Here is a 17,357-nt window from a genome sequence, read left to right as displayed (position 1 = left end):
CCGGTTCCTGCCTGCTGCCGGTTCCGAAGCCCCAGCGATACGGCCACCATTGCCGTATCGCTGGCTGGACTGACAGACTGCAGATGCGAATGGCATCCACTACGCAATTTGCATCCCTGCTCTTTGACGTGATAGGCTATGTAAATCTTTACATAGCCTATTGCATGAAAAAACAGGGACACAAATGGCGTATTTGCATCCCTATTCCTTTGTGCGATAGGCTACATAAAGATTTATGTAGCCTATCACATCAAAGAGCAGGGACACAAATGGCGTCCGCTATGCCAGACGCCATTTGCATCTGCAGTACGTCAGTCCAGCCAGCAATACGGCAATGGCGGCCATATCGCTGGGGCTTTGGATCCGGCTGGTGGCTCTGCGGAATTGCCATGGAGCCAGCCATCGAGGATTCCAGGGGGAGGGATGGATCGCCTCCCCCTTGTGGACACTCCCTGCCGGAACAGCAGGTAAGTAATTCGTACATCCCTAAAAAGACCCATGACTATAGAGGAACCTGAAATAGCTTCGCATAGATCAAACAGAATGCACAGAACACTAGAAAGACTCCCTGAGCAATGTTGATGTTAAAAGTTAATAGCACACTTATTTGCTCTTTTTAAAAGGGAGATGTAGGAATACTGCACAGACTGGTTGTGTATCTGTTGATTTTCACAGGGAACTGGTTGAGACTGGTTACTCCTTAGCGAAGAGACAAGGCAGAGCCAGCTTCAGGGAGAGAGAGTGCCATGCAGCACAGTAAATGATCTCTTTACAGTTTAATATTGTCATGTCTTTAAAGAATCAGAAGTTAACCTTCTTCACAGAGAAAACAGTGCAACTAATTAAAAAGCTGTGTGTTTAACATGAACAGAGGGGTCATGTGAATCAGTCTTGGAATGCAGGATCCATTTGATGGGAATTCTTATGGGGACACCATGAACTGATATCAAAGCCAGGCCCACTTGCTATCACTATCCTTGATAGCAATCTGCAATTCGCTATGCCCTTTTAGGCTGCAAGCCTTCTTATGTAAGTCACAGGCTGCAGACAGATATTATACAATGCAGTATCTCCCACGCACAGCAGCCATATTTGATAGTTGATTCCAGTCCCAATCCTGCAATTATCTGTGCTTACTGATATGATCTTTTCCTGGCACAGTTCCTGACTTTTATTCTTAACGTCTTCCCCTGATATTACAATTTATTAATTTAAATGTATAATCTATACTATTTCAAAGACCCAAGGATTAGCATATTGCTCACCTTTATTTCCATTCATCCCTACAAATAACAAAATGAGGGTGGTCACCATTATTATTATTTCAGAAAGAGAGGCCCTTCTTATTTTCTCGCCTGTGAGAGCAGTCAGGTGGGTGATTACACGTGAGATGGCCTTCTCTGCAGCGGCCCCACACTTTTGGAACAAGCTACCATCGGAGGTCCGCCATGCTCCATCATTGCAGACTTTTAAGAAGGCCTTGAAAACATATTATTTTACCTTGGCCTTCTCATGATATGACTGCTATTGTTGCTGTTAATGCTGTTAACATGATTGTTGCTGGTTTTACTTTTGGCTTGTATTGTTTTTATTGTTTCTATGTTTTTATCACTTTTAATATTTTAACTGTTTTTATGTATTTTATTGCTGTAAGCCACCTTGAGAGGGCTTCAGCCATGAAAGGCGGCCAAGAAATATTTAAAGTAAATAAATACATACATTTGTATACCACAAAATAGCTGAAGCTCTCTGGGAAGTTCACAATTCAACACACTATTTTTAAACAATACAAACTACAGCATTAAAACATTGTACAACATTACAACTAGGGATGTCACAAGTGCCCAGTTGGGTCTGGGAGGCCAGTAGGCTTCCCTGCACCTGGTCCCCATTCTCCAAGCCATGAGGTGTTGATGGACCCGGTTGCCAAGCAGCTGGGAGCAGCCCAGAGTCCTCATTGTGGTGTGCGTGCCAACCTCTCTCTGCATCTCCTTCTTGCAAGGGGGAGATGGCAAGAGCGGTTGTCATGCGCACAGCAACGAGGACACAGGCTGTCTAGTCCTTGTGCACACAATGGTAGCTGTGGGGACTCTGGTGGCCACCCTTATGTGCACAAGGGCTTTATGGGCATAAGGGCTTGACTGCCAGAGCCCTCGTCACACAGAGAAGGGGCGGCTGTGGGTGTGCAGCTCTGCAGGGGGTGGTGATCCTTCCTCCCCTCTCATCCTAGCTACTGCAGTCAGTGGCAGCACCTTGACAGGAGGAGGAGGAGGAGAGGAAGGCCCATCTTGTCTTCTTCCTGTCAAGGTATTGTATGTGCTGTAGCTGGAGTGGGATGGGGAGAAAGGAGCGTCACCCCTGCCCTCCAAGCTGCATGCCTGCACCCATCCTTCCGCTGTGCAAGTTGCCATTATACATAAAAATGGCTGTGCCGGCCATTGTGCACAAGATTTAATTTATGAAAAATAGTGAGTCACCATTTTAATGTATAATGGTGACTTGTGCAGAGGGCAAGTAGCTCTCATGGCTCAGGGGGCGCGGTGAGCTCGGGGACTTGATAGGTGGATCTGAGCTGCGTAAGTGGGAGCAGAGGCTCGTTGAGCCCCCAGCCAACCCGGATGGAGGTGAGTCCGTCCATCTCTAATTACAACATTAAATCATAGAATCATAGAATAGTAGGGTTGGCCTACAAGGCCATCGAGTCCAACCCCCTGCTCAACGCAGGAATCCAAGTCAGAGCATCCCTGACAGATGGCTGTCCAGCCTTGTCTTGAATGCCTCCAGTGTGGAGGCATTCATGAAACATAATCTAAAATGAAACATAATCTAAAAATGGTTGAACATAGAAAATTTAAAAACAGTTTAAATAGTTTTTAGAAAAAGCTGTATGGATGAGGAATGAAAGACAGATTCAAACTTGCAGAAGTAATACTTGCTATAGCCATTCCTGGACTCCTGTCCTTCAGATTATAAGGAGATTTTGCATTTTTTAATGTTTCCTGACATCTAAAACTCCCTGTGTGTGGAGAGCTAGCATCAGTGAGAAGGACAGGCAACCCGCCACCTTCCTTATATGTTAGCAGCCCACATATAAGGAATTTTCTCCATGGTAGAACAGTTGAACACATGATTCATGATATACACTCTGAAGTTGTACAGTCCAAATGCAATTTTCACAATGCTTCAGTCGTCTGTAGTGGAACTGCAGTGCCACCATATTGAGCTGCAGTCCAGTAGCCAGGTGTCCTACTTCATAGACAACAGTCCTCTATTCGAAGGACAGTCCAGTCCAAGTCCAGTTTAAACATAAAGAACCATCTGAAGGGAGAGCAGCAGGGACCTTGAAGTTGCCCATCAACACTCAGCACCTGAATAGGAGACTGAGCAGGCACACAGGTCACCTGGTCACAGACTTCCACACTATGGTGAGATGTATTGTATGTCTATTTATTTAAATTATCATTTCTAGATTTGCATCTATACACATAAATTAGCATATGCAAGTGCTATGCAAATTGATGTCCTCTTTTTTGGTGATGCATACAAGTGGCCACCCTAAGCTACAGCTAAACTGATACTCCAGTTCAGGCCCAAGCCTGTTTTTCAATCTACAGGACCAGCTGATTAACATTCTCAGCTATAGCCATGTTCTGGGATTGATCTTCTTTCTGGCCTTGTCTCAACCCCAGGCTATGGCATTCTACTCCTGGCTGGGTCCTGACACCACCAAGTGTGTATTGCAAGAAAATATTAGCAAGAAAAATGTTCCTTTCTCATTATTTATTTATTTATTTATTTATTCTTCTTCTCCATTATAGTTAAAACCCAGCCACACCAGGCATGTGGGCCCTTGAGCGAGCAGAGCACAGAAGTATGCGATTAATTTTAAGATGAAAGCAGTTCCATTGAAATCAATGACATTATTAATTTGCCTATTAGTAGTTGTTTCCAGTGAAAAATAAAGCCCACCAAGAGGTAGAGGCTCCAGGCTGTAAGAAAGGCATACATGTCTGCTCTCAATCAGAACAATCAAAGATTAGATAATTAGAAAATTTTGCACAGGGAACATTCTCTATTACTTAGCATATCATTATTTAAACAAGGCACATACTATGTATCTAAAAGGAAGAATGAATTATTTAGAAATCTCTCATTTTACAAATAATGTGGCCATTTGACTTCAGTTCCAGAATTATGTTAATAATACAGAAGAAGTTTGCTGGAATCTTGTTGGAATCTCTGCACATTTCAGAGCTTTTACAAGGGTTTTCAGCATAATGCCTGGTAATTGTGTCAAGATTATCACCAGTGCTAGAATTACAAAGCCTAGAATTTATGGAGGGGTTAGTTTAAAAACATTGTCTCTTGCCTTTTCATCAAAATCTAGTTTCAAGGTACCTTACAATTTACTTCAAATTATACATGAATTTACACAACCTTAAGCAATATATCCTAACACTTAAAACAAGACAAGCTAACATCCAGCATATGCCAAGGAACAGCATTAAAGGGTAGATGAAATGATAAGCAGGGTAATATTATTTGCCAGGAAAGTCTTGGGAGAACTAGATAGTTTTAGAATGACACCAGTAAATAATGCCAGCACTGGGTGGATTGCCTGGGGAGCCAGTTCCACAACTGGGGTCCTACCACCAAATCAGTTCCATCCAGGGTTGGCCAGAGACATTTTGCTGCCTGAGGAGGAGCAGCAAATGCCCACCTTCCAGCCCTCCCTCCCACCCCGTTAAGGTACCTAACAACCCTGAACATGAATAAAGTTGGTTTAAAATGAATGTTTTATTTCAAATAAGAAACATAATCCACACTATTAGTGTCAAATATGTTGTTGTTGTTGTTGTGTTCAGTCGTTCAGTAGTGTCCAACTCTTCGTGACCCCATGGACCATAGCATGCCAGGCCTTCCTGTCCTCTGCTCTCTCTCGGAGGGTGCTCAAGTTCATATTCTTTGCATCGGTGATGCTATCTAGCCATCTCATCCTCTGCCATCCCCTTCTCCTTTTGCCTTCAATCTTTCCCAGCATCAGGGTCTTTTCCAGTCACTTTTCTCTTCGCATTAGGTGGCCAAAATATTTGAGCTTCAGCTTCAGTATCTGTCCTTCCAATGAGCAGACAGAGTTGATTTCCTTTAGGATTGACTGATTTGACCTCCTTGCAGTCTGAGGGACTCGTAAGAGTCTTCTCCAGCACCACAGTTCGAAAGCATCAATTCTTCAGCACTCAGCCTTCCTTATAGTCCAGCTCTCACAGCCATACATTACTACTGGGAACACCATAGCTTTGATTAGACGGACCTTTGTCAGCAAGGTGATGTCTCTGCTTCTTATTACGCTGTCTAGGTTTGCCATAGCTTTCCTCCCAAGGAGCAAGCGTCTTTTAATTTCATGGCTACAGTCACCATCTGCGGTGATCTTGGAGCCCAAGAAAGTAAAATCTGTCACTGCTTCCATTTCTTCCCCTTCTATATGCCAGGAAGTGATGGGGCCAGATGCCATGATCTTCGTTTTTTTAATGTTGAGTTTCAAACCAGCTTTTGCACTCTCCTCTTTCACCCTCAACAAGAGACTCTTGAGATCCTCTTCGCTTTCTGCCATTAGGGTGGTATCGTCTGCGTATCTGAGGTTGTTGATAATTCTCCCGGCAATCTTAATTCTGACCTGTGATTCATCCAACCAGGCGTTTCTCATGATGTACTCTGCATATAAGTTAAATAAGTAGGGCAACAATATGCAGCCTTGTCGTACTCCTTTCCCTATTTTGAACCAATCGGTTGTTCCATGTCTGGTTCTTAGGGATGTACGAAAGTCACTTACCTTTTCACGGAATCTTTCGTGGTGGGGGGGTAGGCGCTCTGTCCTTTTCCCCGGAATCCTCAATGGGGGGAGGTGATCCAGTCCTCCCCCCCCCCCCGGAATCCTTGACGGCCGGCTCCGGGCCGTCCGCAGCTGGATTTCCGGCCACGTATGGGCTGCTGCGGATGCAAATGGCGGTCACCGTAGCGGCCTCCATTTGCGTCCAGCCAGGCAGCTGTGATAGGCTACGTAAGAATTTACATAGCCTATCACGGCTAACCCCCCCCCCCAAATACCGAGCATACGCAAATGGCGGTGAAAAATCAGCAAATCAGCGAAAAATGAGGAATGCAAATGGCGGCCGCCGTAGCTGCCGCCATTTGTGTATGCTTGGGGTTTTTTTGTGGGGTGGGAGTTAGCCGTGATAGGCTATGTAAATTCTTACGTAGCCTATGACGGCTGCAAGGATGGCAATGGCAGTGGCAGCAGCCTGGCCGTGGCTGGCCAGTAGACCAGCCGCTGCCGCTGCCACTGCTGCCACCACCACCAAATCCACTGCATCAGCCCCAGGTAAGTGCCATCCTGGGGGGATTCCGCAGGGTGGCGGGGGGGCAGGAGGCCATCCTGCCATGGATTTCGGGGGCCGAATGCACTGGCATTCGGCCTCACTGAAATCTGTGGCGGAATTCTCTGCCATCCCTAGTTCTTACTGTTACTTCTTGACCCTTGTACAAGTTTCTCAGGAGACAGGTAAGGTGGTCTGGTACTCCCATCTCTTTATAGGAATGTCAGAGAATTCCGCCACGGATCTCAGGGAGGCCGAATGCCAGCGCATTCGGCCCCCCAAAATCGGTGGCGGAATGGTCCCGGGACGGGACTTACCTTGGGCAGATCCTCCCGGCGGCGGCAGCTCCAGCGGTGGTTCGGCGGCGGAGGTGGCCGGTCTTCCGACCGGCTGCCGCCACCGCCATTCCATTTAAAAAAGAACAAAAACAAAAAAACGTGATAGGCTAAGTAAATATTTACATAGCCTATCACAGCTAGATTTTTAAAAAACACCATGTTAGGCTACGTAAATGTTTACGTAGGCTATCACGGCTGATTTAAAAGAAAAAAGAAAAAATGCGTATGCAAATGGCGGCGCCCATGGGCGCCGCCATTTGCGTTCCTTATTTTGGCACGTCTTAGTCTATGTAAACGTTTACGTAGACTAAGACGGCGAAAATAAGGTGAACGCAAATAGCGTAGTGTCTACGCTATTTGCGTTCCCCTTATTTTCGCTGTCTTAGTCTATGTAAATGTTTACATAGAATAAGACGTGCCAAAATAAGGAATGCAAATGGCGGTGCCCATGGGCACCACCATTTGCGTATGCGCATTTTTTTCTTTTAAATCAGCTGTGATAGGCTACATAAACATTTACGTAGCCTATCACAGATGACTGCAGGGATGCAAATGGCGGCGGCTACAGCTGCCGCCATTTGTGTCCCTGCTATCCAGCGGCCGGATGTCCAGCCACTGGCGGAGCCAGCCGGCGGCTCCGCAGAATCCCTGCGGAGCGGAGCCGGCCAGCCAGGATTCGGGGGGGGGGAGGGATGGAGCACCTCCCCTCACCACAAATGTCACCCTTCAAAAAGGTAAGTGACTTTCATACATCCCTATCTCTTTAAGAATTTGCCACAGTTTGTTGTGATCCACACAATCAAAGGCTTTAGCATAGTCAATGAAGCAGAAATAGACATTTTTCTGGAATTCTCTTGCTTTCTCCATGATCCAGCGAATGTTGGCGATTTGATCTCTAGTTCCTCTGCCTCTTCGAAACCCAGCTTGTACTTACTGTAGTTCTCGGTTCACATACTGCTGAAGCCTAGCTTGTCGGATTTTGAGCATCACCTTGCTGGCATGTGAAATGAGCGCAATTGTACAGTAGTTTGAACACTCTTTGTCATTGCCCTTCTTTGGAATTGGATGTAAACTGACCTTTTCCAGTCTTGAGGCCACTGTTGAGTGTTCCAAATTTGTTGGCATATTGAGTGCAGCACTTTAACAGCATCATCTTTTAGGATCTTAAATAGCTCAGCTGGAATACAGTCATGTCCGCTAGCTTTGTTGTTAGTAATGCTTCCTAAGGCCCACTTGACTTCACCCTCTAGGATGTCCGGGACAAGTTCAGTGACTGCACTTTCATGGCTATGGGGGACATTCAGTTCTTTCCTGTATAGTGTATTCTTTCCACCTCTTCTTAATCTCATCTGCTTCTGTGAGGTCCCTGCCTTCTTTGTCCTTTATCATGCCCGTCTTTGCACCAAACGTTCCGTTGGTATCTCCGATTTTCTTGAAAACATCTCTAGTCTTTCCCATTCTGTTGTTTTCTTTGATTTCTTTGCATTGTTTATTTAAGAAGGCCTTCTTGTCTCTCCTTGCTATTCTCTGGAACTCTGCATTCAGTTGAATATATCTTCCCCTTTCTCCCTTGCTTTTCGCTTCCCTTCTTTCCTCAGCTACTTGTAAAGCCTCATCAGGCAGCCACTTTGCTTTCTTGCATTTCTTTTTCTTGGGGATGGATTGAGTTGCTGCCTCCTGAACAATCTTATGGATCTCTGTCCATAGTTCCTCAGGCACTCTGTCTATCAGGTCTAATCCCTTAAATATAGTCCTCACCTTCACTGTATATTCATAAGGGATATAATTTAGGTCATACCTGAATGGTTTGGTGGTTTTCCCTACGTTCTTCAATTTAAGCCGAAATTTTTCAATAAGAAGCTCATGATCTGAGCCACAGTCAGCTCCATGTCTTGTTTTTACTGACTGTATGGAGCTTCTCCATCTTTGGCTGCAAAGGACATAATCAATCTGATTTCGATATTGACCATCTGGTGATGTCCATGTGTAGAGTCTAGGGATGGCGGAGAATTTCTCCACGAATCCCGGGGAGGTCGAATGCCAACGCATTCGGCCCCCCGAAATTGGCGGTGAAATTCTCCGCCCCCCCATCCCCCCCGGGATGGGACTTACCTCCCTCGTATGTCCCTCTCAGTGGCGGGTCTCGGCGGCGGTTCGGCGGGGGTTCGGCAGGGGTGGTGGCCGGTCTTCCGACCGGCTGACACCACCGCCATTGCAAAGTGAATTTTTTTAAAAAAACACACACCCGTGATAGGCTACGTAATGATTTACGTAGCCTATCACGGCTAGATTTCCAAAGTCAGCCGTGATAGGCTCCGTAAATCATTACGTAGCCTATCACGGGTGACTTTTGAAAAAAAAAAAAAAGCTCGTACACAAATAGCGTTGCCCTTATTTTTGCTGTAGTCTACGTAAATCTTTACATAGACTACCCGGGCCCAAATAAGGAATGCAAATGGCGGCGCCCATGGGCATCGCCATTTGCGTGCACGCTTTTTTTTTTTTCAAAGTCACCCGTGATAGGCTACGTAACTATTTACGTAGCCTGTCATGGCTGACTTTGGAAATCTAGCCATGATAGGCTATGTAAATCGTTACGTAGCCTATCACAGGTGTGTGTGTTTTTTTAAAAATTCACTTTTTTATTTCGCGGCCGGGGAGACGGGGCGCTTCTCCCTGGCCTGAATTTCAGCCGGGCGAGGCGGGGTGCCTCCCCCCCGCCTGAATTTCGGCCGGGCGAGGCAGGGTGCCTCCCCCCCGGCCTGAACTTCGGGGGGAGAACCGAAGCGCCTCCCCCCCACCACGAAGCAAGCTGTGGGACCAGGTAAGTGACTTTCGTACATCCCTAGTAGAGTCGCCTCTTGTGCTGTTGGAAAAGAGTGTTTGCTATTATCAGCGTGTTCTCTTGGCAAAACTCTATTAGCCTTTGTCCTGCTTCATTTTGTACACCAAGGCCATGCTTGCCTGTTCTCCCGGTGATTTCTTGACTTCCTATTTTGGCATTCCAATCCCCTATGATAAAAAAGGACACCTTTTTTTGGTGTTAATTCTAGAAAGTGTTGTTGGTCTTCATAGAACCGATCAACCTCAGCTTCTTCGGCATCAGTGGCTGGGGAATATACTTGAATTACTGTGATGTTGAATGGTTTTCCTTGGATTCGTACTGAGATCATTCTATCGTTTTTGAGATTGTACCCCAGTACTGCTTTTCCCACCCTTTTATTGACTATGAGTGCTACTCCATTTCTTCTAAGGGATTCTTGCCCACAGTAGTAGATATAGTGGTCACCTGAATTAAATTCGCCCATGCTTGTCCATTTTAGTTCACTGATTCCCAAGATGTCAATGTTCAATCTTGCCATCTCATGTTTGACCACCTCCAGCTTACCTTGATTCATTGATCTGACATTCCAGGTTCCTAAACAATATTGTTCTTTACAGCATCGGATTTTCTTTTCACCACCAGACACATCCACAGCTTTCAGGTTTGGCCCAGCCGCTTCACTCTTTCTGGTGCTACTTGGAAATACCCTCTGCTCTTCCCCAGTAGTATATTGGACACCTTCCGACCTGAGGGGCTCATCTTCCAGCGTCATATCTTTTAGCCTTGTGATACGTTCCATGGGGTTTTCTTGGCAAGAATACTGGAGTGGGTTGCCATTTCCTTCTCCAGTGGACCACATTTTGTCAGAACTCTCTGCCATGACCTGTCTGTCTTGGTGACCCTGCATGGTGTAGCTTATGGCTTCACTGAGTTACGCAAGCCCCTTTGCCACAACTAGGCAGTGATCCATGAAGGAGAGTGTCAAATATATGGCCCCCCAAAACCCAGAGAACTAAGGCAGGACCAGAGATTGGCCAATGTGGTCATATTATGCCAGTACTTTTCCAGCTGCGCTAGCTAGGGATGTACGAAAGTCACCTTTTCGTAGCTTGGCTTCGCGGTGGGGGTGGAGGCGCTTCGCTTTTCCCCCCGAATTTCAGGCAAAGGGGGGGAGGCTTCCTGCCTTGCCCAGCTAAAATTCAGGCCGAGGGGGAGGCTTCCCATCTCGCCCGGCCGAAATTCAGGCCGGGGAGAAGTGCCCCGTCTCCCCGGCCGTGAAACAAATGTAAAAAAAAAAAAAGACCCCGTGATAGGCTACGTGACAATTTACGTAGCCTATCACGGCTAGATTTCCAAAGTCAGCCATGATAGGCTACGTAAATCATCATGTAGCCTATCATGGGTGACTTTGAAAAAAAAAAGCACGTACGCAAATGGCGGCGGCCCATGGGTGCCACCATTTGCGTTCCTTATTTTGCCACGTCTAGTCTACGTAAAGATTTATGTAGACTACGGCGAAAATAAGGGCAACGCAAATAGCATTCCCTTATTCTCGCCGTAGTCTACGTAAATCTTTACGTAGACTAAACGTGCCAAAATAAGGAACGCAAATGGCGGTGGCCATGGGCCGCCGCCATTTGCGTACGTGCTTTTTTTTTTTTTCAAAGTCACCCGTGATAGGCTACGTGACGATTTCCATAGCCTATCATGGCTGTCTTTGGAAATCTAGCCATGATAGTCTACGTAAATCGTTACGTAGCCTACCACGGGTATGTTTTTCTTTTTTTACTTTAGTTTTTTTTTTTTGCAATGGCGGTGGTGGCAGCCAGTTGGGAGACCGGCCGCTGCCCCCGCCCACGACGAACCGCTGCCGAACCGCCGCTGGGACCCGCCGCCGGGAGGGACATTCGCCAAAGGTAAGTCCCATCCCAGGGGGGGGGGATGGCAGAGAATTTCACCGCCGATTTCGGGGGGCCGAATGCGTTGGCACTTGGCCCCCCGAAGATTCGGGGAGAAATTGTCCGCCATCCCTAACACTAGCTACCAGTCCATGTCCAGGCCCAATTAAAAGTGCTGGCATTAACAATCAATGCCCTAAATGGCTTGGGGCCAGGTTATCTGAAGGACTGCCTCCTCCCATATGTACCTGCCCAGACCCTAAGATCATCTTTAGAGGTCCTTCTCCAGGAGCCCCTGCCAAAGGAAGTGAGGTGGGTGCCTACCAGTGTATTGGCCCCAGGAGTGTATTCAAGTCACCTGTAGTGTTAGAGGGGCCTAGAGATCCATAATGCTTGCTTAAGTTCATTATTAGTGCAATTCCTTGCTAGTAAGCCTCTGATCATGTGAAGATGAGTCAAAGGGCCAATACTGCGACATAGCACATTCCATACTAATTAGTGAATCAAGATGTGCCTGGGAAGCTAAGGTTGTTTGTCTTAAAGCTGCAGGTAGCTGTGCTGAGAACTAAGCCCTGCTAGTCTATGCTGGGAATGAATGCTAAGGGGCACTTGCTGCTGTTATGCTGCCTCATTGTTAACATGTATGCTATAAAACCCATGTTACCCCATGGTTCTGGGTTCAGAGAAGCTGTCTGATCCAACCATTGGGTATGCCTGTGTGCTGTATGTTACTCAATAAAGTACTCCTTGTAAGTCGTCGTCGTGTCGTGTCCAGACCAAACTCCGCTCTGCCAAAATGTAGCCACTGCCGCACCACACTGCGGTTCGATGAGGTGGTAGAAGGATTAGCCGGCACAATGCACCATTACCAGGGTATGCCTGATTGTACAACAATCTTCAAGGAGGCTCCTTCCATGTACCCCTCCTTGTAAGTAAACCTGGGTCTGATTTACCACCACTATTTTGGCACCTCTAAATTAAGAGGTCAAAGCCTACAGCCAGGGCAATACAGTAAGGAAGAAGACCTTTGCTGCTGTGGCACCCCAACTGTAGAATGAGCTTCCTAGACAGGATCGCCTGGGACCCACGTTGTGCTCTTTTCAGCACCAGCTGAAGACCTTTTTAATTTCCCAAGCATTTTAGCATTCTAGTCTTTTAGCTCTACCGTTTTAAATCTGCTATTGTACTTTAAATCTCTGCACTGGTGCTAGGTTTTATTCTGGTAGTACTTTTATACTTTATATATTTATAAGCTTTTATATTTTATATTGTATTTTATGCTGCACCATATAGCTTTAATTTTTGTGAGGTGCCCAGAGAGATTTGGTTATTGGTTGGTATATCAATGTAATAAACATAAATATTTGCCCTCAGCTACAGTACATCCTATGGGTTTGCACATGCCCCACTCCTTTCGCTGCATTTACACATGAGAAATTATTTTTATGAAATGATCCTATCCATGTTTATTCAGAAGTGCCAACTCATTTCAATAACATTTGTTCTCCATAAGTGTGCATAGGAGGTCTGTAATATACTTCAGGCTGTACCTGTGAGTCATTCCAAAACCCATTCTTAATCCTTGCCCAAAAAAGCCCCCTTTCTTACTCTCTTCCCTCCTCCCATTATCCCAACAGTCTCCCTTCCTTTCTTACAATCCCATCTGGCTCGCAAGTAGTGACAACCCAGAGTATGGGTTGTCATTGAATCGTGGGTTGTCATTACATGCAGACCCTGAACTATGCTTTCACTATGGGTTGTTAACCATGAACAACCCAGAATTCACAACCCAACAGCAAAACATGGGTTCTCTTCCTGGGTTGTTCATGGTTAAAAACCCATAGTTAAACCATAGACCTGGTTTGCATAATCACCATAGCTTAAACAAGCCATGGAAGCTTGTTTAAGCTGTGGCATGTGCTGGGCACAATTTGAATAATCACCACACAGGCATGGCTTGCTATGTCATCTGAAACTTGGTGACATGGCTTGTTGGAAGGTTAAACAACCCTAAAATAACATGAACTACTGTGGATTGTTTAAGCCAAGGTGATCATGCAAACTGGCCCATAGTTAGAGATGGGCAGATTACTCACTCAGTTCCAGCCTGGGACATCCGCTGGGGGGGGGAGGCGATCTGTCCCCCCCCCCCAGAATCCTCTCTGGCTGCAGCCGGACTTCCGGCCACTGCTGCTGCACTGTGGACACAAACGGCAGCCACTACGCTGGCCGCCATTTGCGTCCATGCCTTAGGCCGTGATAGGCTACGTAAGTATTTACATAGCCTATCATGGTCTAATGCAGGGACGCAAATGGTGGCTGCTACGATGGCTGCCATTTGTGGCCGCAGCAGCCCGGCAGCAGCTGGAAGTCAACCCGCTGCCGCATCCACTGCCAGGTAGGCCTGTTCCGGGGGGGGACTTCACGGGGTGGTGGGGGGATTGCTCCATTCCACCATGGACTCCGCGGGGGGTGGATTCTAAAGAATCCAGCCTCACTGGAGTCCATGGCGGAATACTCCAACATCCCTACCCATAGTACAGGGTTTGCATGTAATGACAACCCATGACTCAATGATAACCCACAATTCAATCCATACTCTGGTTACATGTGAACCAGGTCAAATACATATTTCACATATTCTTTCTTTCTCCCCATTACTCTGACCTGGTTTCACATCATAGTAACCCATGGTTTATTTAACCTATGGGTTGTTGAATTCTGGGTTGTTGTGATGTGCGAATCCAGCTGCCAACAAACCATGGTTTGTTAACCACAAACAACCCAGAAGAAAAACCAATGATTTATTTTTGGGTTGTGAACTCTGGGTTGTTTAAACCATGGGCTGTTGTTACATGTGAACCCAGAACTGTGGGTCATTCATGGGTTGTTTTGCCAAGCTACCGAGGCAGCAGGCAAAAGTGGTCTAAACATCCAGCTGCTCTATGTGCCAGTACTACAGCACTACAAAGGCATTTGGGATATAGGAGGGAGTGGGTCAAGGAGGAGGCAAACAAACAACCCAAGGATTTAAAAAAGAAACCACGGTTTGTTCAATCACCTGCCAGACTAACCCAAAGTAGGGCAACAAACCAAGGGTTAACCATGGATTAAATAAACTCTGGGTTAGTGCTGTGGGTAAACCAGCCCCCTCCCTCCCTCCCTCCCTCCCTCACACACACACACACACACACACACACTCACATAGAATCATGCATTCCATTCATCCAACATCCACTATTCCTTACCCATAGGCACTAAAATACATAGATTAGTATCTCCACTTCACTAGAAGTTACCAAAAATTGAGTTACGGAAATGAAAGACAAGGATGTCTATTGGAAACAATGACAGCTATTCATGGGTTCATTGGAAATAATGGGGCCTCTATGACAAATTTTTCTATGTATTTTATTTTTGACCATTTGTTGGCAGGAGGGGGAAAAAGAAATTACGTCCAAAAATTGGTGAATGGGGTGAGAATTTTGGAGAAATTTCTCAGCATGCAGGGCTTCAGTGTGCACCTTACTGTAAGGCAGTGGCTGAGGGACATGTGTGCACTGTTTGTTTTACATTTGTTCCATTCTGTGCTTCATAACTTCCCTGGGTGCTTGTGCTTCACAGAAAGCCCCCTAGAGGGCTTAACCAAAGACCCCTTGGGACTTCCCAGTGCTGCTGCTTACTGAGTTCCTGAAAGCTGAGCGAGACATTTGGGGTTTGGTTTTATTGTTTAAAGAACTTTTAATAAGAACAGCAACAACTCAAGTCAACTTTCAGGATACTCAGTGCTTACAGTCTGTGCCACAAGACAATCAAAATTCTGCACACAGAAAAGCTGGATTCCACAGCCTGTAGAAATTATGCAATTTGAAAACACCTGCATCTTTCCTTAATTTGCAAATCCTCTTCTGCTTCTAGTGGTCACAGGGAGTGATAAAACAGTAAGCTAGGCCCAGGCAAACCTCACCAGAAGCCTCTCTCCAGGTGTCATCAGGCCATTAATGGAATGCCCTCTCCAGAGAGTTCTGTCTGTCTGGAGCCCTTTGTGGATAGGTGGGGGGTTTACCATTTAGGCACCAGGTTGAGGCCCATTTTTTATTTCCCAATGTTAGATAAAAAGTCCTTGCTTTCGGTTTAGAAGAAAAGAATGCCAGGCAGGCAGCAGTGGATCCAACACTATTTTATTGAACGTTTTGCAAAACGGGTGCAGAGCAGTCTGGACCCCGAGGCACGTGTGCAAAAGCCCTTTATATCATATCGCTTCTAATGTTCTTACCAGTAACTAATGAAACAGTTAGTACATCAGCTCACTAAGTTAATATCCAATAAACAGTCACTATCAGCTTACCAAGCTGTTAGTCATGAGCGCGTCAGTATGATTCCCTTTTTGCTCCGCCTATATTTTCCCGCCACTCGGGCTCTTACGTAACTTGAGACGCCAACGATTATGGAGTCTCCTTTTTTTTTCTAACACCAAGGGTTTTAGAGTTTTATAGCATTTTTTAGTAAACCGTGAGGTTGGATTTATCTGCCATGAGCTTTCGCATAGATCATTTTTAATTCTGTTATCTGGTGATTTACTACTTGTATTGCTGGTTTTGCAGTTAGTCGTCTGACCTGCTGCTCTGAGTTAATTTTATTTGTTGTTATACTTTGAATGGAATTTTGGTTTTATGGATATTCATTTTTAGCTGCTTTGGAAATGTGCTTATAAATTTAAAAATGAGATGCAAGTCAAAAGAAAAAAGAATACATAGGGCTGGCTCCAGGCTTGAAGGGGCACTCAGCATTATTGGCTTTCCTGGCAGGCAGCAGCTTGAAGACACTATTTACATTTTCCACAATGCCCTAGAGAATCCCAATATTGTGTTGTTCTAGGGCATTAGAGTCACCATTTTAATATCCCATAATGCCTTAACGTATTTGGCATTTTGAGAGTACGTCATGGGCATTCACACAAAATGGCTGCCATGGTGGGTGTCTTGCCCTTCATAAAATGGCTGCCATGGTGGGCATGAGCAGTCACCAAAGTCAAACTGATGAGGCTATGAGAAAAGTAAGTTGGTCAAGAATTTAAGTACAAGGCAGAGGTGGGATCTGAACTCCAAAACACAAAGCCACTGTTTTGAACCCAAATAAAGGCATGCTGGAGGGCGGCACTTCACTTTGCAGCATGCCAACCTCCCACTTCAAGAAAAAATAAACATCTTAAGAAATAAAATTAAAATCAGGAGGGACAGGGATCCTGAGGGGTGCCAAGAGCGGTGTCTGTCAGCACATGGATGCCCACGAACAGTGCGTTGGAGACCCCAGCCCTAGAAAGATGCTATGTTGGAGGCACTCTGGGGCATTGTAAGAGATTTCAGTGGTGGCTTCAAGCAACCCAGTGCTCACTGGACAGCTGGAAACAGGGAAGGGCAGGCATCAGCAGTGATAATTACTGGGGCCCCAGCAGCTGTCTAAGGGTGTTGATATTGGCCCTGAGAATATAGAAATCCCCTGTCATGAGCCCTAGAACTTCTGCTCAGTCATCCTTTTGACTTCGGAGATTTACCAGGCATTTCTTTCAAGCCTGTCTGTGTAGAAATGAGTACCCTTGTTAAAAAGATATGCTGAAATAGAACCGTCAGGATGCCAATTTGCAGGCCCACTACTTAATTCCATCATCTGCAATGTGATCACAGAATTGCAAAATAATAAATATGCACTACTACCCATCTATGGTCCCCCGCCCCCCGTGAGATGCCATTTTATTGATTACGTTGCAGTGGCTTCTTTCAGAATGCCTTTCAGGAGGTGACAAATATCAGGAGGGAAAATGACCATTTTCGTTTCTTTGGTAAAGAAACCAGCCCTTCTCTTTACCTGGTAACCTATGAAGTATTTTGCCTGCCTTCAAAAAGATGTCACTGGAAATAAAAGG

Source organism: Heloderma suspectum, chromosome 7 (genome assembly GCF_057233095.1).
Source record: "Heloderma suspectum isolate Gila_16-S chromosome 7, 16-S_ref, whole genome shotgun sequence".
NCBI classification, from domain to species: domain Eukaryota; kingdom Metazoa; phylum Chordata; class Lepidosauria; order Squamata; family Helodermatidae; genus Heloderma; species Heloderma suspectum.
Note: the sequence above shows the minus strand (reverse complement) of the source record.